Genomic DNA, 23,987 nt, shown 5'->3' on the forward strand with positions numbered 1-23,987 from the left:
GAGTGTGTGACTACATCTCTTGCTTTGTGCGTTTCTGGTTGTTGCATCTTCACCAGCGTTGGAAAACGTATGGAGAAGTTGAGTTAAAGTCAGAGGAACAGCTGCCTGTCCTGAGGAGTCTGAAATGCCTGAGACTCTTGGGATCAGAAGGATTTCTTTAAAAAGTGGGAACAAACTTCTGGATCTTGTTGTAGGAGTTTGTGGGAGCTGCTGTTTTAGCTGCATTCAAAAAGTGGTTGGACAAACCCAGGGTCAGCAGGTCCGTAAAATGAATGGTGGTGGGACTGGGCAGTAGGTCCATGGTAACATCTGTAATCCAGCGGTGCTGGATGCTGGAGCAGACTGCAGAACCTTGTTGCTCCCTGGATCATCCACCATCGTTATGGACAGAATTGACACAAGAAGTGTTTTCTTGATGTTAGTCAAGAAAACCTCCTGCCTTCCCAGAATCCTGGGGCAGCATGGGGAGGTGGTATTTCTGAAGAGCTCCAGAAGATGGCTTAGGGATTCTTCCAGGAGGGGCAATGTCCAGCTGTTTCCCAGCACATTTTCCATACCTCCAGCTCTTCTGTGCTGTGCCTGGCTCAAAGGAGATGTGACGCACAACGTACTGCGGCTCAGGAGTAAAAGCATTCCAGGATGGGATAGGTAGAAATGGAAATGAGGGAAATAAAATTAGAAATAAGGGATGAAGAAAGTAATTCAACATGAAGTTCTCAGTCCCTTTAAAAGGGAAAAATTCTTGAAATTCCACCTCTTTATGGAGAAAGTGGGAGGAGGTGATCACAATGCCTCTCTTCAGCTTCCCTGGTGTGGGATCCCGCAGGGAGCTGGGCGTTCCTTGCGGGAGGCGATGGGCTGATAGCCCGGAACGGGGCAGGGACAACCCTGAGTGAAGCTGCACATGTTAATGTCCTACCCCGTGTCATACTAATTACAGGCAGTGTCTGTGTAACGATGATTGCAGTGCGTCCCCGGTGCTATTTTGCTTGTGCTCATGTCATGGCTGATCAACCCTGGGTTGCTTTTTCAGCTCGCTGCTCTGTGCCTGCTAAAAATCTAGTTTTAATCAGGAATTGGACTATTAAAGCAGTGTTTTATAGCACGGATGAGTTGTTTGTGTGGTTTTGTGCCTAAACTGAAACTTGGTGTTTTGATACCTTGCCTGGGATTGAAATGTCCTGTTGTGGAGTGTTCAAAGCTTGTAATGCTTTGAAGGCTTTTTTGTTACCTCCACAGAGGGAACTGCTGTGCCCAAAAGGGGAGGTTTTGGTCCTGCCTTTCTCATATACTGCTGCTGGTGCTCGTCAAACCTGTTCCTGAGCTGCCCTGACTCTCTAACCTGGCACAGAGCTCTCCAGGTATTGTTGGGTTGGTTTTCTCCTGTTACTATAGTGAGTTAGACTTGCTCACCAGTGGGTCTGTTAAGGGGAGAAACCAGCAGGAATTCCAGGGGGTTGCTGCAGTTTTTCAGTTGCTCCACATTATGGAGAACACGCTTGGGTTTGCTTTCAGAGATGCTGTTTCATCCTGGTGCCAGTTCTAGACTGCAGGCATCGTCCCAATTCTTGGGACACGTGTGGATTGTTGTGGGGTTCACACAAGGAGGAGGAGAACCAGGAGGGAGATTCAGAAGCAGCGAGGAACCTGAGGTCTCCAAAAACTTCTGAGGAGCAGCAGAGGCCCTGAGGAATGGAGACTAGTCAGCTTAACTTAGTGTCATCCCCTTTCTTTAGAGAGCCATAGTGTCACCTGAGCATGTGACAAGCTTTCTGAATCTCTCAGGTAGTGAAAAAGGATCTGCATTTGAGTTTGTGGCTTGTACTTAGGCTTGAGGAGGAGTCTCAGCTGAGCCAGCTGTTTGAAAGAGCATTAAATCAAGAGTCTGTTAATGATTGAGTAAACCAGTGTAAGGGGGAAACATGGAGCAAATCATCTTTGCTCTGCAGGGTGAGAGAGGCAAGTGCTCCAAGAGAGCTCAGTTATCCTTCCTTCAAAAGCATGTGAAGAACTGAAGCAGCTCATCTTCAGATGTGAATCAAAGGAATCTTGCAAGAGAAGTCCTTAGACTAGATGGGATAATTTTTTTATTTTTCTTTTAAAGTACTATTGCATGATGGTCCAGGTTGGGATTGACACCTGGGAGCGTGAACTCGGCTGTGCTGAAGACGACAAATGCCATTTGTCATGACTTTAAACTTTACTTAGGAGGGGTTTATCCCTCTTCCCAGAAGGACTGGGAGTGGGAACATTTCTTGTGCAGAAGGATATTAACTGTGTGACTCATGTAACCCATAAAGGGATTCTTGGAAAAAAAGAAAATAATAATAATACAAAATATGAGCAAAGTGCACTGTGATAATGGTAATAGGAGTGTGTGAGCCAGGTACTCTGTGTGTTTCAGAAGGAACTGAAGGGGAGCGAGTGCTGTGTAGAGGCACTTAGGGCAGGTTGTGATCAGAGTGTTCCTCAAAGCCTCTTTTGATACGATAATGAGAGTTCAAAATCCCACTTTTAAATATTTTCATGACTCGATATTTAGTCAAGGTGGATGTTCCATTTTGGCCCTCCCTGAGCTTGGGACACCCAGACCCTCACTGGGCACTTTGTCACGGGGTACCCTCTTCTTTTGTTTCATGGGAAGCCAAAAGGGAAACTCTTTCTTTGCAGCTAAAAAAGAGTAAAAAGCAGATGTTTCACGTTAAGATGTGTGCTTGTTTTTCCCAGAGCCGTACATTCTCTTTCTTGCAGGCTACTGTTCCTTGCATGGTATCTGCAGCTGCTGGGAGGAAAAGGTTAAATCATCTTGAAGTGAAAAGTAAAATACTCCTTAGGTGGGCTTTCCCTGTTTGAGTTTGAGGCTTTGGAGGCTGTACTAGACAGGTCAGGGCTTGGGGAGCAGAGGCTCTCGTGGAAAGGATAAAATAGAGTTATCTTTGTGAGTGCCCTTAGTGGAGCCGTCACATCTCTGCGCTCCCAGGCTGAGATGTCATCAGACCACATCATATGAAATGATTGCTGCTGGAAGCACGTAGTAGAGCTCTGTGCTGGGAATATCTGCAGCATAGTCAGGGAAAACATATTATATAGTGACATTTAATTTAGAATAAGCAGGACTCTGTTCCCAATGAGTCAAAGGATTTAAAGAATTTCATTCCATGACATTCCTGTGTTGAGAGGAGACTCCAACTGAACCTGCCTTCTCTAAATCTTGTAGTCTCCTTGTATTATTTGAGGCACTGTTCTGTCCCCTTCAATCCCAGAGAGCATTGGTATCAGGTTTGAAATCTTCAATATTCTGCTGTTAACAAAATGCAGGCTCCTGTAATGCCTTAGAGGTACATGCAAGTTCTGGAGCTTAGTGAGAATATTAAACCTTCCCACGCTGGGATGGCAATTGGATATACCATGAGGTAACTCCAAAAAATGTTTGCTGTTTTCCTTTTGTGAAGGCAGGATTGAGATCTAGACCTGCTTGCGGTGTTCTCTTGCTGTGCTGGAAATGTGTGGGCTACTCCTGAGTTGAGGGAATTGGGACAGAGATGTCAAATGGGGTTTGCAAGCAGCAGGTTTTTATAATTTCATTTTTTCACTCAGGTGTCAGCTAATAAATGCTGTTATGAGCATTGCCCAAGTACAGTGTGGGATAAAAGCTGCCTCTCTTTTTCTCCAGCTGAGCAGAATGAATGTAGATGTTGGCTTTGGGGTATATTCTGGGAGGAATTTGCAAATTAATGAGTCCAAGCAAGAGCTTTGATTCAAGTGCAGTGATTAAGGCATCCGACTTTCTGTCCAACTCTTCTCCAGGTGTTGAATTTATTTGGTTTTGGCAAAAAGACTGCAAAATCTACTCAACAAGGCCTGAGTTTTCCCCTTTTGACCCTGCTAATTTCCATGTTTTGAGGGCAGACAACCTTAATGTGTCGTCGGGGTCCTTTCTGCTTCACTGCTGCTCTGCTGGTTTTGATATCTATTGATAATTGGCAGATAACGCTGCTGATTTATTCCTAGGACAATGCTGCTTATTTAGTCTGTGCAGTTGAAGTTCATGTCTCACTCTTTCCCTTCTGCCAAGAAATGGTTATTTACATCCAGCTGATATTAAAGGGTCAGCAGTGGGGTGGGTCAGGTCACAAAATCATCAGTGGTGGATGTGGGAGGGCAGTCCACTTCTGCTGCCCTGAGATTCGGAGAGGATCAGGTGGAGCTAACAGGAGGTGGGTTCAGATGTTTTTGTTCAGGCAACCAAGGGCTATTGTGGCTACAAAAAGTTTCTATCTATCTGGAGAAGAACTGGCAGCACTGAGTGTCCTTCATAGAATATCCAGAGTTGGCAGGGACCCACAAGGATCAGCAAAGTCCAGCTCCTGGCCCTTCACAGGGCAACTCGAGCAATCACACCCAGAACACTCAGAAGCCCAAAGTGACTTGGGAAGGCCCAGAACTACAAACCACTGGAGGTTGAAAAATGCATGGAGAAGTTCAGTCTTTTGCTTTCTTCCTTTCCTTCCCAAACATCTGTGTACAGCCACTGTTCCAAACTGGAGGGGAAGCTGGCTGGGCCATATTGTTTGGTTCATCGCTTTGGCTCTTGGAAGACATGACTGGTCATCAAGTCTTGCTCCTGTCCCTGCACAGGACACCCCAACAATCCCACCATGTCCCTGAGGGTGTTGTCCAAGTGCTCCTTGAGCTCTGTCAGCCTTGGTGCTGTGCCCACTGCCCTGGGGAGCCTGTTCAGTGCCCAACCACCCTCTGGGGGAAGAACCTTTTCCTGAGATCCAACCTAAACCTGCCCTGACACAACTTCAGCTTCTATGTTTAAAGGTTTATACTGAAGCTGTCTGGCACAGTTGTGGTATCCTGTATGGGCTTTTCCATGCACCAGAAATGGTCTTCAGAGATGTTATTTTTTTCCATATTGGGTGTGGAATGCTTTAGTTGAGGGTCTGCTCACCTGAACATCCTTTGATCCAGGACTGGTGGGTTGCTTTTCTTTCAACAATCCTTTGTTTCTGGAGAATTACACATCCTGTGCACTGCTAAGCGAAATTCTCATTGTCCAAGCTTGATGTGAGTCCTGGAGCATTGTGTTCACTCTTGAAGTTTTGTTCCATCATCTGATACTGTTGGGAGCCATTGTACCTTTTTTGCCATGCTGAGTGGTGTGAACACTTCGGAGTAGGGATAGTCCATTAGATTGGAATTTTAGTATTGTTCTCTTCCTCTAATTTGAGAAGAATATAAACACCTCAAACCTGAAGATGAGGAGCTCATTTGAAGTGTTACCCAGAGTTTTGTGCTGCTAACTGGTAATAAAATAATAATGAACTGAAGTACAAAAGGTCCAAAAACTGTGTACCAGCTTCCTGAGAGAACTGAGGAGGAGTGGATTTGTGGAGTCACCTTCCCTGCTGTGGCAGAAGCAAAGTCATCCTCAGGGAGCCCAGAGGTGTCTGCGCTATACCCCAACTTTGAAGCGCTGTGCCACGAAAGTCGCATCTCTCAGTTCAGGCTGGCACATATTTTCTGACCCCCAGAGGAGATGAAAGACCTGGTTGTGTCCTCTAGGTAGCAAATATCAGCTCTTCACACGCTGCCTTCAGAGCCATTAGTTTTTACTCTGAAACTGAAATAAGCTTCTCATCTGCTCCTTGCTTTGAAAAGTAGTGGGGAAAACATCTAGTGGGGCTTAAAGCCTCTGGTGGAGCCTTGTTCTCTCCCACTGACAACTGGAAGAGGTTTAGGGGATCTGTGAGGCTTCTCCAGCCGATGTGATGGTGCTTCTGTGATTCTCTGATATTCAGATAATGATTTTGGGTTGGAAGGGACCTTAAGGCTTGTCTTGTTCCACCCCCTGCCATGAGTGGGGACACCTTCCACTAGAGCAGAGCCCTGTCCAACCTGATTTTGAACACTTCCAGGGACGGAAAGTCCACAGTCTCTCTGTTCCAGTGCCTCACTACCTTTACAGTACAGAATTTCTTCCTGAAGTGGCCTTTGGGGGCCGACGAAGATGCTGCTTGTTGTTTGTGTGCTGAGAATGGTCAGCTTTGCCACGGTTCTGTCAAGTGACACAGAGGGGCACGTCCTGAGGACAGGGGTGCGGGACCCGTGCCCAACTCCACACCCCTGAATGCTTCATGTCCCTCTGCCTTTGGCACTCTGGAAAGTAACTGACTCTCCTTCCTGAATTGGCTGGTAGGAAGCAGAGCAGCCTCCTCCTCAGATCCTGCATGACTTCTGTGTGGTAGTACAACGCCAAGGCCTGTTGATTTTGAGCTGAGCTGTGCAACTCCAAACCTAAGGCTTCACTAGAGCCATCAAGGAAATGTGTCAGGAAATGGGCTCTCTGTCTGGAGGTGTTTAATTAAGTACAAAAAGAGTTAATTATCTGTCAAGAGCTAGAGAGGGTCCCTCTTGCTGTTCATAGTTTCATTGTCATTCTTCTTTCTTCCTTAATCTTCCCTTCATGCAGGGAGATGGTCCCTGGGTTTTTCATAATGTTAGGCTTTGGGCAGCGAGGCTTTATGGAAAAGGAAAGGCTGGAGCTCATTACCAGGATAAACTGGTACTCCACCTGGGCTGCCCACATATTCTTGGTCATTAACCATTGCTTTCTGCTGCTGCCAGAGGTGCCTGTCTGTTCCATGCCATGTTTGCAGCTAAACATGGTTCCTACCTTCCTGACCTCATTTAATGGGGTCAGGATTTCTGAGTATATGACCAGGGAAAGGATGGACGTTGAACTCTGCCTTTTGAGCCCTCATGGGCTCTTGAGATGCTGGAGTCCTGTCTGTGTGAACATGGGAGTCGTGTTTGCTGTGCTGCAGGTCGAAAGCTCTGTTAGGAAAGGTCTTGAATGAGGTGGGGATGGGTTTTGTCACTTGTCCTTGCCAGTAGGAAGTGGCAGAGCCTGACCAGCGTGGAGGGTTTTTCCACATTACACTTTGATCCTCTGTAATGTGCTGGTCATCTTGTTCTTCGAGCAGAACATGAATAATGCCTAACCCCTGGTTCAGACCTGAACCTTGGGGCAGCACGAGATGATTTATTTACCTTTATTCCTAAAGTGAATCATTGTACATGGAGTGGGTTATAAATAGAGTTTTCCGTTTCGCTTCCTGGTTTGGAGTCACCACCTCTTACCAGAGGTTGGGATTGATGTAAAGAAACTGAGTAACTTTCTGACCTATGAAGCCCATTTGGAATTTTTATGCACAGTTTTTGTTTTTCCTTTAAGTTTAAATGGGGCATGTTCAAAGTGGCAAGACAGCAAAACTGAAAGGATGTTCGGCATTTAAATTTGTGGACTGTCGTGGTAATTGGATGCTTCTGTTCTTTGCCCAGGAGTGGATGACAAGTGACTAAATAAAGCTGCAGTCCCTGCTTCCCTGGGCATAGGTGTTTGTGTTTTCCTTTCTTGTAGGTCTTGGTTTGGTACAAGTTTGGCTGGTTCTTCCTTGCTGCAGCCTCTGACCCGGTCAAATAACTTGGAATGACTTTAGTGTCAGGTAGAACAAAAGCTGACCTTAAATGCTTCGTAATAAACTTAATATTGAGGACTCCATTCAGCTCCCTGATGCCTTTTCATTTGAGAGGAATGGTTGTCACTCACAGCTGGAGTGGTGGTGTGTGTTCCTCACCCATGAGGTTGGCTTCATTCCGGAGCTGATGCTGGATAATTGCAGAGGAGGATTGATTAATAATAGCTGTTGGAAGCTCCTGGAGACTTTTGAACTCTGCTCTACCACCACTGAGCAATCCTCCGAGCTTCTCGAGGACAGAAACCAGGAATGACATGGGGAGAGCATGGATGTGACTTGGACTGGACTGACCACGAACTTCTGAAAGTACAGGGCGGAGGTGGACATCAAATTCCTGCATAATCCAGTTAAAGCAACGTCACTGGGCAGTGCAGCCACGGCAGCTCTGGGCTGTCCTACACTTGATGTCAGAGAAAGCAAAAATGCTCTCCAGTATCCCCATATGCTTAACAAGAAAGAGGTTTAAGATGTTAATATGGGCCCTTAAACTTCTATCCTTGCTGTAATAGTTGGGAACATAAGGATAAAAGTGCCAACTTAGACATGGACTTGGCATGACCACTGGGCACTGGGGAGCCTGGTTGCTTGTAGCCTGTGTAAGTACCACATGTCAGGGAGTCTCCCGTGGTGTTTTAGCAGAGCCTGTTTTATAGTTGACAGTCAGAGCTACTCAGAACTTAAAGCTGCTTTTTAAAATTCTTATCTTTATTAGAACTGCCCAGGTGTTTTCTTCAGAAGGATGTTAATGTGCCCAAGTTTTGAGTGGGGAACAGAACAGCGTGACTTCGGTCACTCCGGGAAGAGTTTTCCAGGAGTCATTTCCATACTCCTGTTACAGCACACTTCCCCTCAAAAATTGGTATTTGGGCCCTGTGCTCAGGAGGGTATTTCTAAGGAGAAAAAGTCTCAGACAAACCCTTGTGCTTCCTTCTGACCGAAGTGCCTGGAGCATCTCAGGAGATGGAGCCAGCCCAGGGGTGCTGCGTCACAGAAGGTCAGGTTTGGGAACCTGTTTCCCAAGGTGGGGAAACACAGTTTACCAAAAAGCAAACCCCAAATTACTGAAGAGCAAGAAACATCTGTATTTTAAGAAAACACTGTCTTCTGAACTAAAATTCCTGTTATTTATTGCATGGAAAACTCTGAGTTTGCCCTGACATTGGGTGAGGAGAATAATTTTCCTCTAAGTGGGGGTGTTTGGCTCCATTTCATCCCTGGTACTTGGGAGCTGCCACATGCAACTGAAAACAAACAATGCCTTTTTTGTTTTTTAAGCAGAATGCAGCAAGATTTGAAGTTGCTGGTGTGAACTGTTGCATGGAGACCTTCTAAAATGTCTTTTCTTCCTCCCCAGGGTCAGTACAGATATGCCTGCCTGGCTGCTCCGCTGCTCCCGTGCCCCGGCACTTGCTGCCCTGTGATTTTGGGTAACAAGCCTAAGAAGTTACGAATCGTGCGGTGAGTGTCACGTGCCTTTGGTGTTCTGTAGTGTCTCAGCATGGAACTCAAATATTCCTCCTTAAAAAACCCGAACCCAACCATATTTGATAAGAGGCACCTCCCCTATGGAGACAGTCTGGAACAGCTGGGACTGTTGAGCCTGGAGAGAAGGTTTTGTGGAGAACTAAGAGCAGCTTTCAGGATCTGAAGGGGCTACAGCGAAGCTGGAGAGGGACTGTTCATCTGGAACTGTAGTGACAGGACAAGGGGGAATGGATACAAACTGACAGAGGGGAAGTTTAGGTGAGATATGTGGAAGAAATCCTTCCCTGTGAGGGTCGGGAGAACCTGGCACAGGTTTCAAAGAGTGGCTGTGGCTGCCCCATCCCTGGGAGTGTTCAAAGCCAGGTTGGAAGGGGATTGGAGCAACCTGATCTAGTGGATGATGTCCCTGCCCATGGCAGGGGAGTGGAATGAGATGAGCCTTAATGTCTCTTCCAACCCAAACCATTCTGTATATAAGGGAAGACACTAAAAATCCAGTAACTTCTCACTGGGTGTGAAATACCTGCCAAGCCTGTGGAAGGATGGTTAGAGACCTGAATGCAACTTGTTCAATTCTTACTCCTTATACCCGTTTCAATATTTTTTTCCTCTCAATTTTCTCAGCATTTTTCATCTGAAGTAACTTCTCTGGGAACTTGCATCCCTGATTTCCTTTCTCTGGCTTTATTTTTAGAAACACACATGTTGAGCTGAGAAGTAGGTGACTGCAATGCTGCCTGTCAGTGACAAATAGCTCCAACAAAGAAACTGGGCAGGATTAAAGTCAGGGAGAGTCCGGAGACTTTTGTGGTGAACTGAAGCTTCTCTAAAACTGCTTTAAGTTTGTTATTGAGAGGAGAGTTGATGTGCTCTGTTAGTGTTTGTTCCAGTGTGACAAGTAAAATAGGGGTTGGGTTGCCTAGTCAGTAACAACTGACCTATGGAACAAGCAGAAAACTGAAGTTGTTGAAAATTTTCCTCTGCAGAAGTCAAAAGGAATAACATTTGTAGGTGAGAGTGTTGGACTGACTCCAACATGGAGACATCCCTTGATTTCCTGAAAATAAACCAGCGAGTGTTGTGGTTTAGTGAGAGGGGTGACTTTGAGAATGCAAGTCCCTTCTTGGCACAAGAAGTTTTTGGGTGTACATAAAGTCTGAAACTGGCACTAGGTTTCCCTTTCTGGACTTCTGAAAAAGCATTTATATAGTGATGAACTCTTCTTCTGTGCAGTCTAAGTGATCCTGATTAAGTCCTTGGAGAGTTTTGTTTAGGGCCATAATTGTGCACCATCCTTTGGGAATGTTCCTATTTTTGGCCAAAATGATGTGACAAAACAAATTCTTTCTGAATTGTAATCTCCAGTTAGAATTTTCTCTGTAGAAAGCTTCATGAGCACTTGCCTTTTGGTAATTTCAGCTGAGAGGGGGCAGATGGATGGACAACAGCTTCATGCTCTCAGTAGCTTCCAGCCTGGAGGAGAAATCTGGTTTCAATTTTGCTTGTTATTGTATCTCAAATTATTTTTGCAGCTTCATCCCCTAAAACCAATTTGTCTATTTTTGGTGGCAGTAGTAGGAGTGTCATTAATTGTTGAAAAGTGTTTCGTTTGAGCAATTCAGGCTGGTGCAGTACAGTGCTTTAATATCTTCTCTGAGTCCAGCAGAGACTGTGTCTTCTGCCTGTGCCTTGTGTCACATTGTTTTTTCTCAAAGATAAGCCCCTGCTGTGTAAAGCTTTGCTGCTGTGATGTTGTGAAGGGTTTCTTTTTTGACTGAAGTCATCGCCTTGTTTTTCTATATCCTGCCTGTAAAATGTCTGGGATCTTGGGAAATTTTTTGGAATCAGATAAACCTATTTCCACGAGGTCTGGGATCGTAGTGTGCTTTTTCACTTGGGCAAAGCTTCTATCCTGTTTCTGTCTCCTTTTATCTTTTTGTATATTTTAATTTCATATTTAGAGAATATGAAATGGTTCTCCCGTTCCATGACTTGCACTTGTGAGCAGCACCCTGACTCCTACCATTACTTGTCTGTTTGTGTCTTCACCTGCATGTTCCCTGCCTTGGGATCCTCAAGGTGCATTGGCCTGACTCCTTCCCAGCTCCAGTGGAGCCAGTGCCAGGTGCTTCCCCTCCTGCAGCTGTGTGTTATCCCCACGAGTGAGGAGCTGGCTCACGGTGTCCTCAGCGTGCTCGATGAGCCACGTCCAGCTCGAGGAATCTGGCTTTAGGAGCAAATTTTTTTCCCTGGATGGCAAAAATGAGCAAGAGGAGCAGCAGCTGCAGCCTCAGAGCCCATGTCAGAACCAGGGAAAGCAGTGAAAGCCGGAGGTGCCTCTGCTGTTCTCCGGCTGCATCCCAAGAGCAGCTCTGGTGATGTGTGGAAGCTGAAATATCCTTCTGTGCATGGAGCTTTCTGGTTGTATTAGTCATCCATCAGGCTTCTGGATTATTGAAGTGCTGAAGCTCTCCTAAAGAACAGCAATATCTATTTGTAGAAAGGTACACCATGTGAAGTGCAATTCCAGTATATTAGAGCTGCCTGCTGGAGATGTTCTCGGGAGTGCTGCCCCTCCTGTGCTGGGACTCCAAGAGATGGAAAGCCCCCATCAAAGATCTTAAAGGCTTCTGGATGGTCATGGGGATGCAGATGGTGATGTGTTAAAGCTCCTGCTCAGCTTCTCCCACAAAATCACTCCTCCTGTTCAGCCCAGTGTAGAATCAACTGGTGGATGTTGGTCTCCAGATGCCGAGAAACCCTGAGGAAAAGGGGATCTGTAGTATTAATGGAAAATACTCTTCCATGAGGTATGGGAGAACTCCTGACTCAAAGAGTTAAAGACCAAAACCCTCTTCTCTAACTCTTTAACTTGTCCTGGCTTGAACTAAATCTGAAAGTGCCTAGAGCTGAGCTGGTCCATTTTTAAGCTGTAATTCATCTGTCTCTGCTGTTTACAGAAAATCTTTAGGACAGTTGCTGGCTAGAAGGTTAATTCCAATACAGCATGATTATGTACTCATGAACTTAGAGAAAACTTGAATCTCTATGCCTTTGGTTGTGTGTATGGGTTCACTTCATTGTATTCTGACCCAAAAATGAAACACAATGTTTCATGTAAGGTTTGCCACAGACTGGCAAAACACTTGTCCTTGCTTAAGCAGTCTGGCTTTTATGTAACTCATTATTTTTGCTCAAATGTTGCAGATAGTCCGTTTCCTGTAGCAACAGCCACCAGATGTTTCACTGAACAAGACTTAATTCTTTAAAATTGACCTGTGAGAAATGTGTGAAGGCGAACGGGGGGGCGGAACAATTGTGTGTCAGCATGATTTCCATTTCCTTGCTAAAATCCCACTGCAAGCCTGGCAGTTCCATTCGTGCAACGATGGATCCTGATTTTTGTGGTACACTATGAGGCCTTTTCCATGGTTTTCCATAAATGCGCTGTTGGGAGTGGGGGGTTGGGATCAGGCTGTCTTAGGAGAATTAGCATTCCTGGGGCAATTAGCACTGTTTGGGTTAAGTCTGTCTGGTGGATATGCCAACGTGGGGATCCTGCCATGGATCTCTAGGTCTTCTGTGATCAGTCCTTGTTAGTTTTGCTAGACTGGCTCTATTTCATATTTCCATGGGAAACCAACTCCTACCTGAGTTTTTCAGGTGGGGAAAAAGAGTGTCCGAACGTTTTACTGGTGGACTTGGGGTGAGTGGTCCTCGTGGACACCGTGAGGAGGTCCCAGCAGCTCTCGTCTCTGAAACATCCCCATTTTGGGAGTTTGTGTAGCACTGTCCTTCCAGGAGCACTCTACATGGGACAAGTCTGCACAGGGACTCCTCTGCTGGGGTTGAATGATCCGGGACCTGGATTTTTGGGTCTGTTGTTTTCTTGTCCATGTCTGCAGAGACCAGATAAATCAAAGCAGAACTGTGCCATTTCCCTTCCCCACAAGAATATCTTGCTTCCATTGTGCCTCCCCTTGTTGTGGAGTTTGGACCTGGAGGTGTGTATAGGACAGATAATCTTCAAGAGGAAATGCATTGGTCTTTAACCGGGGGTACTGGTGACAGCTCTGTACTCAAGAACTATGGATTGGGTAGAGAAGTTCAACTCTGCAGAGTTTGGTTTCAAGGTTTCAGAGGTCAAAGTGTCTGCTGGTTTAGGTTAAAGGTGTTTCTGCTGGAAATAAGACTTTCCCAGTGCTGGAAATGCTTCAGGACAGAGTGTGGATGCTCCAGCCACCATCATCCATAGAGATTTTGGTACGTGTTTTAGTGGTTTTTCAGAAGTTCTAGATGCCTACCACAAAATTTTGGTATCACTTGAGCAGGAGGTAACTTGAATGTCCTTTTCTTGTAGTAGGATATGAGATTGGTACTTGAAGTGGCATCTTGAACTCCTTTCCCATCAGCACTTGCAGGTGATCGAATATTAAACACGTTCCCATGTATCTGAGCGACTGTCAGATCAAATACAGAAGCAACCTGACCTAATGAGTGGCATCTCTGCCCATGGCAGGGGAAAAAGATGAGCTTTAAGGTCCCTTCCAACCCAAACCATTCCATAATTCCAGGAGTCTCTGAAGCAGTGTACATATGGAGCTTTGACTCACGCCCAAACTCTGTTGTTTAAACAGAGCTGGGAAAGCTGGTTTTGAGCTGTACGTGGATGCTTGGTCTCAGTGATGCTTTCCTGGGAAACAAAAAACCCACCAGCATGAAAACTAAAGCTTAATTGCTTTAGTTTGTATCTGATTGCCACAAAGATCCAGGTATTTGCTACTTTCTTATATGTGAACCTGAACTGGGAAAACTGTCGTACAGTATAACTGACCTTTCCTTAAAACAACCAAACCCCAACGCTAACATGCATTTACCACAGTAATCCAGGGAATGATTCCTGGAAAGGGCTATAAAATCTTCATGATCCTTTGATTTCTCAGCATGCAAGTGTGTAAGGGAGGTCAGAGAATACGTGGGCATCATCATGTGTATTTGGTAGCATTTCAAGGACCACCAGAAGTGCTGTCTCCTGGAAGTGGCATCTCCTGTTTCCTGTCAGAAATCCTTTGGTGTGAGGGGTGTCAGGTTGTGCTGTGCAGCATTTGCACGTGTGCCCTGGGGAAGAGGAGAAATCAACTGCAGACAGGGACTATCTGACCTGCTTCCTGGCCAGCTGGCAGGTGATGGTGAGTGATTTCTACAGGCAAATATATGGTGGTTGTCATCCCTTCCTCAAGCAACAGCAGAGGCTTGCAGAAGAATAGTGGCCAGATCACCATGGTTAAGAGTTTATTTTCCATTTTAATATTGTCTTGAGGTGCTGGGATGTCCAATTTTTAACATTTTCTATAACAGATGACAGATGTCAGATGGCCCTCAGTTTCCTTCTCTCCTAAACTTTCTTCTCCAGGTGAATGAGAATCAAATCTGGGCAGTTTCTGTGACAAAACAGTATCTTTCCAGTTCTTGTGCTCTCACCTATCGATGGAAATGGAAAATAGGTAAAAAAGACCTTTTTGATGTAGATGTCCAAGTTGGCTGAAATTGTATCAAGTTTTGCTTTTTCTGGGATGCTGTCTTTGGGGACAGAGTGCTACTGCTGTGAACAAGGATGGTGGTTAACCTCAAATGAGCTCTGAAGGTCACAGGTTCGAGGAGGAGATGAGCTGCCCCATGTGACACAAAGCTGCAGAGCTCCATTCTGTTAGCTACAGGGACCAGGAGGCTGCACAGATTCTCACAGAAGCAGGAGAAGTGCAGTCAAGTGGGGAAAAACAGTCCAGCACCATTGCACTGATGATATCACAGGTCATGAAATGGTCTCAGAGTCCTTTGCTTCGACACAGAGCATCACTGTGCATTTCCTGTGGTCTTGGCTGGATGTTGCTACTGGCCACCCACGATGGGGTGTTGCGTCAAATGTGATTGCCCCTCACACCTGCAATCTCAGGGCATGAATTTCTCCTGAAAAATCTTAAATGTCCTTGTGCCAGTTTTTACAATCGGACTGAGGAGACTCAGCTAGAAATAGCCTGAATTTTCTTCCACATGCGGTGATTCAGAGGGGTATTTTGTGGCTGAACACGGAGCCATTTTGGGATTTGCAACCACAAAAGATGGTGTTTGATGCACCAGGCTGTTGTGTAGAGATGCAATTGAGAGGTGCTGTCTTTCCTTGTGGAAGAATTGCCTTGTAGGCAGAAGAATTGGGCTTGTTTTTCCAGCTTTCTCAAGGTTATGTTGTTGGCATGGAAGGGGAACAGGCGTTGTAATGGAGTAATTAATCTTGGAAATAGAGTTTAAGGTAATACCTAAAAGGGATTTGTGGTTGACGGAGGCAGGGTTCCAGCAAGGGATTCTTAGAGACTCAACCTGTATTTAAGTGAAGATATGGTGGTGGGGAAGGATTTGGATTGGAGGTTGGTGCCTTTCAGAGGACAGAAAGAGGCTTGGTGGCATCTCTGACTTCTCCCATGGTTAGGATGCAAGTCCTGCATGGGACCAAACCTCCACTTCTTGTTTTACTTGATATTAAAACTAATAGGATGGGAAAAGCTCTTGTCTCTCTGCTCAGCGAGATTGGTGCTTGTGAAATAAGTGCTACAGCTCAACATGAAGGAATCTGCCAGTTGGGATTAGTCCAAGGCCATGTGTTGCCGGACAGAGGAATATTATCGTCAGGATGTGCTTTCCTTGGCTACAGGTCTCTGCAAGTATCCATGTGGCATCTCTGATTTGTTTTAAGAGATAAAAACTCTGAAGTCTAAATGAGTGTGAGAGGGTAGAACAAACAGCTTTCTCTTCCAGCTTCAAGGACCAGGGAATCTTCTGATTGTCACTCCTTGCTCACTGTTTCCTTACTGGGCACTGGCTTTGGTTTCTCTAATCCAAGGAATCCGTCAGGTGTTTGCTAATCTGTCTGCACCAAACTCATCCAAGTTGTCTTATCTTACAGCACTTTTGGTTCTTGAGAAACCTTTAGGCTTCTCTCTACAGTGTCACTGATTTTTAAGTCATTCTAGGATGGGAAATACGGTAGCACGGAGCTGCACTTCCTTCCTACAGCTTCTGTTGCTGTACTGCCAGAATAAATGACTTCAAGGACAGCTTAAGAAATGTGGTTGCAGTGTTTGGATAATCCAATATCTAATAAGGCCCAAGCTGTGAAGCTTTTCTTGTGGACAGGGATGAGTGACTCCTCTCCCATGTGGATTCCTCTGTGTTACACTGCATAACTGAGCTGGTGCTTCATTGTTTTCCCCAGTGAGGGAACACATGTGGATAGGTCTCCTTTGGCTTTAGCATCAGTGGAGAAATTTGGTTTTGAATTCTTTGTCAAATGGGATTGATGCCAATTCTGCGGTGTGGTAGGCACAGAGGAGGGAAGAGATGGCATCCAGAGGGACCTGGAGAGTTGGAGCTGTGCAAACCTCGTGGAGCACAGCATGGCCAAGGGCGAGGTCCTGACCCTGGGCCAGGGCAATCCCAGCACAAACACAGGCTGAGGAAGAATGGTTGGAGAGCAGCCCTGGGGAGAGGGACCTGGGGGATTGGTTGATGAGAAGCTCAACACACCCTGGCTGTGTGTGCTGGGACCCATAAACCCTGGGCTGATCCCACAGCGTGGGCAGCAGGGGAGGGGGGGATTCTGCCCCTCACCCTGCTCTGGTGAGACCCCACCTGCAGTGCTGCCTCCAGCTCTGGGGTCCAACAGCAGAAGGAGGTGGAGCTGCTCTGGAGACAGGCTGGGAGAGCTGGAGGTGTTCTCCTGGAGATGAAAAGGCTCCAGGGAGATCTTAGAGCCCCTTCCAGTGCCTAAAGGGGCTCCAGGAGATCTGGATGACAGACTTCGGACAAGGGCCTGGATGACAGTGCTTCCCACTGCCAGAGGGCAGGGTTAGATGGGATATTGGGAAAAAATTGTTGGGTGTAAGGGTGATGAGGCCCTGGCCCATGTTGGCCAGAGAAGCTGTGACTGCCCCATCCCTGGAAGTGTTGAAGACCAGGTTGGACGGGGCTTGGAGCAACCTGATCTGGTGGAGGGTGTCCCTGCCCATGGCAGAGGGTGGAATGAGGTGGTCTTTAAGCCTCCTCCAACCCAAGCCAGCCTGTGAAACACATTAATAGGTTAGAAATTTCTGAAACAGGAGAGTGCCAACACATAAGTAATTCCTTGGGGAATGGAAGAAAATCCTGGGTGTTGTTAACCACAGGACTTCACTCTTGTCCATACCCAGGGTATTTACAGTTTTAGTGGTATGTGCATTGCCCTTCCTTCCTAATAAATCTCTGGACCACAAGTGGGTGGCAGATTTGTTTGTTTTGGCACAGTATTCCCTTTACATGGGCATGTCTGGAGTTTACAGCAAACAGAGGAGCCAGGCCATGACCTGTGCAAAGTCCTCAACACGAGAGAAAGGAGGGAAGCGGGAAAAGCTGTCATGTAAAATTACCTCTCCGAAACTAAGACATCTCTTCAGCTTCTTTTCCTGCTGGTTTGAAGGCCGTTTCCTTAAGCTGACGTTGCTCCATCAGATGCATCATGAGCTTGTTTGTGTCAGCGCTGCCTGTTTCTGCCACGCGCCGTCCTTGCTCGGAGCTGGACGTGCCATGGGTTGAGAATCAAGAATTGTCCTTCAGGGTGTTGAAGAGCTTCAGTGGGAATCCTCTTCTGGCACTGGGGAGTTCAAATCTGAATGGAAGTAACCAAAATGGTGAGGTGACCTGGCAGAGAAAGGTGGCTGAAGTGTTTGCTCACTACCTAGGCGCCTTATTGACCTGAGGGATGAGCATCAGGTGGTGGGACAGTGCTGAGGTGCAGATAAAGCGTTATCAGTGGCAGAGGTTGGTGTGAATTAAATCTGCTGCCATGGCCTTGGTACAGCAGCATTGGTGAATATCTGGCTTTGATAATGAAAATAAATGTCCTGTGGAAACTGGATATGGCTTTGGAGTTAGTTTTGTGGCTTGAAATGTCATAGATCATAGAATATTCTGAGTTGGAAGGAACTCACAAGGATCATCCAGTCTAACTCTTGGCCCTGCCCAGGACACCCCAACAGTCCCTGAGAGCATAGCCCAAACCCTCCTTGAGCTCTGGCAGCCTTGGGGCTGTGACTACCCCCCTGGGGAGTCTGTTCAGTGCCCAACTACCCCCTGGGGGAAGAACCTTTTCCGTCCAACCTAACCCTCCCCTGACACAACTTCATGCTGTTTTTCTTGACATGCAAGGATTTTTGGGATTGCTAGATGTCCTTGCAGGCATTAACACCCTCTTGGGCACATTCTCCATCATGTGGTGCAAAGGCAGGTGATGTCTGAGCATCCCTGTTTGTCAACCTGTGTTCAGAAGAGTGTGAACGAGGAAGGGATGGCGATGTCTCGTAACCAGGCTGCGCCTTCACAAATTTAAGTTTGCCCCATCACTGGGAGCTTAAGGGGGGAAATTTGATGAGCTGGATGGTGCATGAAGGCTGGATGGGTACAGGCAGAAAACACCTCTAGAGCTTCTCCAGTCTGTGAGAAACCAGACTGTTTGTTGTCATCTCTGATGCTGCTCGTGCCACCCAGACATGCCCTGGTGTGCTGAGTGGTTTCACAGGGATGCTGATGTGGAGTGGCTGCTTCCCCTGATGCTGCCTCACCTGTCCTAGTGCATGGACCTCATCTCAGGGTGATTTTAGAAAGAATATGCACTTGAGAATCACAGGGAGAAAAATGTCAGGTATTGGAGGGTGCTTCCAGTTAATCTGGAAGAAGCTAAAACACCCATCCAGCACGCGGAGGCTTTTAAGGCGCTGACAACTCCCTACCTTGAGATTTGCAGAAGAAAAACCCCAGAAAACCAACCAACCACAGAAACCTTCAAGTATTATATTTTTTTAAAGCCGTGTAGCTGCTCTCTGGAGTATCAATGGCTTCTGCTTGGCTTCCCCCTGCGGGCGGGTACTCTGGGCACTTCCTTGCCAGATTGAGGAAGGAACTCGGCACAAACATTTACTTTCTGTGAACAAACGCAACTGTCTGACTGTATCTGGGGATTAGGGTGCCTGATTGCTCTGCCGAGGAAGTGCAGGTTTTTATGGATGAGGTTTGTGTGGGTGTAGCCATGGCAGGCACAGAATGAAACCAGTAACTGAGGCTGGACCTTGCACTGGGGAGGAGGCAGCTCCTCTGCCAGCAAACAGAGCAACCTTTGCTTTGTTTAGAAAGAAATTAAGAAAAATAAAATAAATGAAATTTTAAAAGGCAGGACACAGGATCTAAATGTCTTCTGGCCCTCCTGTGAGGGAGTTGTGCTTCTCCAGTGGGTATTTTGCTTGTTCTGCGGGTAATTCCTGGCATCTTTCAATCATGTGGCAATCCGGATCCATCTCTTCTGACAGCTGAACTGCTTCATCAGGACACAGAGCTGGGAGATCTGAACAAAGGAATCCTAAATCTCAGAGAAAAAGGAAGGGGTGGTTCTTTATGTGCTGTGAGGATGCTGCCCTGTGGGATAGGAGGGTTTTTTCAGACTGTTTGTTGTGGGGCTGCAGTGTCGACTTCATGGAGTTTTTATAATCCCATAGCAGGAAGGGAAGACAAATTGCTGCAGAAGGTTTCAGGCTTTGAGTGTAACAGAGCCTTAAATATCAATCTCTGTCAGTTTTTAATGGAAATGATCTATCCCAATCAAAACCTTCCTCTACCAGAAACAGAGATGGGAGAGAAGAAGGTGCTGGCAGGGGAGCAGGGTGCTGGCAGCACAGGTAAGATTTGTTTACAGAGTCTGAAGCAACATATTTATTAAACCCAAACGAGCAGGATTTATTACTCAGGAATCTTGGTTCTTACCTTTTCAGCTCCCTTGTGCTCTAAACCTTGTAACCAGGTGCAGAGGTCGGTCACCCCTGTCCAACAGCAATTTGCCTCCAAATAAACAGCACATTAAAGGCTGGGGCAGGTTTCTCTCCCCTGGCAGGTCTTAGGTATGTAGTTTCTTTTTCAAGACGTGGTTTAGTTGCAAACAAAATATGTAGGTGATGTCAGTTGAATTCCTGCCAAATGTCTCATTATCTGAGGTGACAGCGTGGTCTGATCCTCTCTCCATGGCTGCTGGAAAAGGCAGTATCTTCACATAAGGAGAAGGTGAAGTTCAGGCATTAAAATGAAAATACATATACATTAAATAATGAAGTATCAACTCTTCTTGTGTTTCCCCTTAGTACACTCCATCTCTCTCCTTTTGGCATCACCATTACTATTTTTTTAAGAGATGCTGCTGTTCCAGCTCACCATCTCTTACATCACTGTGTTTCCAGTTCGTTCCCCAGCTCTTAGGAGGAGTTTCTGGTGATGAGCAACACGGAGTCGAGTCTGTTGGGCAATGTCAAGAGTCTGTGGGATGGAGTGACGCAGACTTTGCAGAGTTCTCCTCCTCCCCGCTTGTTGTGGGGCGTTTGGGCTTTGCCCGCCAGGTCAGGTCTCAGAGTTTAGCTGCACAGAGTGTACCTGTGACTTCTACCCACCTAAACTGTTTGTGGACATGTTCCCTTCTTCTGGGTTTCTCTTTTCATCCTCTCTTCGTATGAGGGTGTGTGGTGGTGAAGAATAGCTGCTTGAGTTCTTGTGGGGTCGTACTCAGCATCACAGAAGAACACAGATGTCTCTTACAGCCTATTGTCCTTTGGCTGATGGCTGCTGTTCATCCCTGCAGGACACACCTGAGCTGGGCTGAATCTTCCTTTGGCACTCGATGCCCAAACCCTTGCACCGAATTAGGTACTTGCATGAAATTCCTTTTCTGAAGGCACCTCGTTCTGATGCAGCTTCATAACTTCACTCCTGTTGCATGGAAGTGGAATTTTCTCCAAGGCTTTGCTGCTTTGTAGTGACACTTGGACACTGAGAGAGCCCTTACTACTGTGTTTAGGGCTCAGTGCTGCAAGAGGTCAGATGTTCTCCTATCTCCTGAGCCATTAGGTGCAAATGCTGAGCATCTAATGGCTCATCCTGAATCTTGCCTGTGGTGTCTGAAGCTCATTTTAGGAGCTGGTATGAGACTTGGCGGAGGTTTGGTGTCCTTCTGCTCTGAGGTAACAAAGAAACCATTCTCCTTGTTTGTCTTCAGCTTTTTGAGGTACCCTGGGTATTGGTGGGACAGAAAGGAGGCAAACTCTTCCCATCTGGCAACTCCAAGCCAAGCCTGGGGACCTGGAGCTCTTCTCAAGCTGGGATATAGAGAGGCTCCATCTGAATACCCCCTCATTGCTGTTCTGTAATGACACTTTTTATGGATACTGGGTGGCACTCAACACAAATGTGTCCTTCCACAGGGGAAGCACGTACCTCCTGAATGCTGGGCTCCCCTGGACACACGGCCAGCTGCCTCTCACCACCTCAGGGCTGCCTGTCCTCTCAAGCTGAGTTCCACTAGCACAGCTTCTACCCACCCTTGCCATCAAGGGGTCTTTGGTTTCCTTTGATCTCATCTCCTCAACTTCACAAGGACTTTTCTTCTAGTAAGAGGCTTTTCCTTGCCCCACACACCGTGAGAGCTGCATTGGCTCTGAACTTGATACTTGCGTTCCTTTCTGAAAGCAGAAAAAAAGCACTTCATGGTTTGGATACTGCAAAGGTTTTTTGGGCTTTTTTTGTGTTTCACTGCCAAATTCACCAGTCTTTTCAAGCTCTTGGAGCCTGTCTGTAGTTCATCCTCCCGGCTGCTTTTCCTTGCCAGGCAACGTGCAGATAAAACACTCGTGGATGATTGAGGTGCACCTGTGTTACATTAGGCTGTAAATCTGCAAAATCACTTTTGCTGCCAGTGATCCAAGGCTGCTCCAGAGCCTGGGCTGCTGTGGTGGTCTTGGAAAGGACTTACTCATCATCGTTGACACCAGCAAACTACATCCATCAGCCACCATGGATGCACCTGAACCCTCCTGGCATGGGTCATTCCTTGATAATGGATGTACATGGCTGTCTAGAAGTTATCTTTTCCCCTTTCTTCTTCAAATCCATTATCTGAAAGGAAGGGGATGGTGTAGGCACGTCTGCACCTCTCTTTTTACTGTTAAGCAACCTGGTATTTGAAGATGAAAATAAAAATACAGGTCTATGAGACGCCTGGATATCAGAGAAGAGAATGTCTGCAGGGTTCTCATCCTGCCCCAGGTCTCTTGCAGACCCTTTGCTGCTGCCAGTTTTTTCCTCATTTTCTCTGTAGCATCCCCATAAATATCTGTTTCTGCTGGAAACTGATCTTACATGGCTTCACACAGCCTGTTTTGTGAGCAGAGCTGGGATCCTGACCACCAGGCTCTTTGAGAAGCCTTTCAGAGATTGGACTTGACGATCTCGGTGGTCTTTTCTGACCTTTACAGTTCTGAACGCTGGATTGTAAAGCTGCGGTCGGTTGCTGTAAAATCAGGAGGTAGATCTCAAAACTGCTGTTGGTGTGAGGGTTCCCTCCCATGGCAGGGGCTGCAGGACCCCAGGGCGCTGAGGGCTCTGGGGCTGGTGCTGGGCGGGCTCAGTGTGTGGGCCGAGCACCTGCGTTGGTTGGTGCTGCTGACAGCAGGGGTTTGGCTCTCTGACAGGCTTATCTGCAGAGGGATGGTGTCTGATGTTGTGCTCAAGCCTCAGAAGATAGAGGGGAGCTGATCTGGCAGTTGCTTTTCAGTGTTTTCTCTGCCCAGCCTAAAAAAAACCCGAAAATATGCAGAGCTCAGGTTTCATTAGGGGATTTTTTTGTTTTGTTCGAGCATTCAACTGTTCCTTAGCTGCTCCAGCATAATCCACCTCTTCATAAACAGCACTAACCCTCTTTTTCTGTCAGATTATGGACTCTAGTGCTTTGTTACATCTATAGGAATATGCATCTGTGGCTGCTGGCACGTGCTTGGCTGGGACTCAACTGGGGAAGAGAAGTCGATGGATCGAGCTCAGTCACACAAACCACTTCCCTGGAAAATGCTTTATGCTTTGTTTTGACTCTCTTTGTGTGAAAGAACTAAATTACCAAGTAAATTTCTTTTTCCCTCTGTAGCATTCCTGGTTTCCCTGCTGAGCTTGCGTGGAGGGGATTGAGAGCAAAGTTCAGGAATGAACTTAGAGTATGAATACTTAGATTGCTCTTGGTGAAACAATCAACCAAGACCCACTTGGAAAAGGAACTTGCCATCGTATTTAGTTGAGGATTATACAATTAATGTGTTTTAGCATATTCACAATGTCTTTGAGGAAAAGACCTCATCAAAGTTCACTTCCCTCAGATGGAAAAGAGTATGAGTTTGTTTGGGTTCATCCCTGTCCATAAAAACTGTAATTGGGGGATGTCAACTTGACAGTCCTGGGCATTCATGAGTCAGGAATGAGTGTAGTGATCCACAGTTGTTCATCTTTCTCTCTTCCCAGCAATTTAGACTTAAATACTATTTGTGTGCCTCCTTGTTGTCTGCCTGTGAAGCACTAAACAAAACTAACTGCACAAGCTGAAGATTAAATTGTTGGGTCAAATGATTCAACAGAAGCAATTTGTAATGTTTGAAAGGCATCTGCAGCCTTCAAGGCTGGGAGGAATCTCCCAAGTGTGGGGCATCTGATGTGACGTGCACCTGCTCGCCATAGTCTGCAACCAGCTTTGTCAGTGCTGTTCCCGGCTTGAAACTGCAACAGAGAATTTTGACCTACTTTTTCAGTTTTTCTGTTGTTTTGCACAACATTGAGGACACTGAAACCAGGTCAGTCTAGTGCTGGTTGGAGAAGCACAGATAAATGCTGATCTCCTCTGTGTGGAGGTGCTGCTGGGGTACAGGCGGGTAGTTGAAATGCATCTCCTGGTATAAAACCCTCCACATAACCAAAAAGCTCTTGAGTGGGAGAGAAAAAGGCAAAAAAAAAAAACCAAAAAGATATTTCTTGTGACTAAGTGGAGAAAGCATTCAGCCTTGAATCCTCCCTTCCTTG

The 23,987-nt window shown here is 46.4% G+C and overlaps 1 protein-coding gene across 3 annotated transcripts in view; it reads left to right on the forward strand.

Annotated features, from left to right (window-relative positions):
* The window catches only part of CSNK1G1 (casein kinase 1 gamma 1), a 102,742-nt gene that overhangs the window by 11,521 nt on the left and 67,234 nt on the right, over positions 1 to 23,987 (forward strand). For 2 of the 3 annotated variants that reach the window (XM_032699621.1, XM_032699623.1), the window contains exon 2: positions 8,902 to 9,005. The gene's annotated coding sequence lies outside the window, so the exon portion shown is untranslated. Of the gene's footprint in view, positions 1 to 8,901; positions 9,006 to 17,641; positions 17,750 to 23,987 lie in introns of those variants that run through there. The other variant, XM_032699622.1, reaches the window with a different exon arrangement.

This window comes from Chiroxiphia lanceolata, chromosome 12 (assembly GCF_009829145.1).
Source record: "Chiroxiphia lanceolata isolate bChiLan1 chromosome 12, bChiLan1.pri, whole genome shotgun sequence".
NCBI classification, from domain to species: Eukaryota; Metazoa; Chordata; class Aves; order Passeriformes; family Pipridae; genus Chiroxiphia; species Chiroxiphia lanceolata.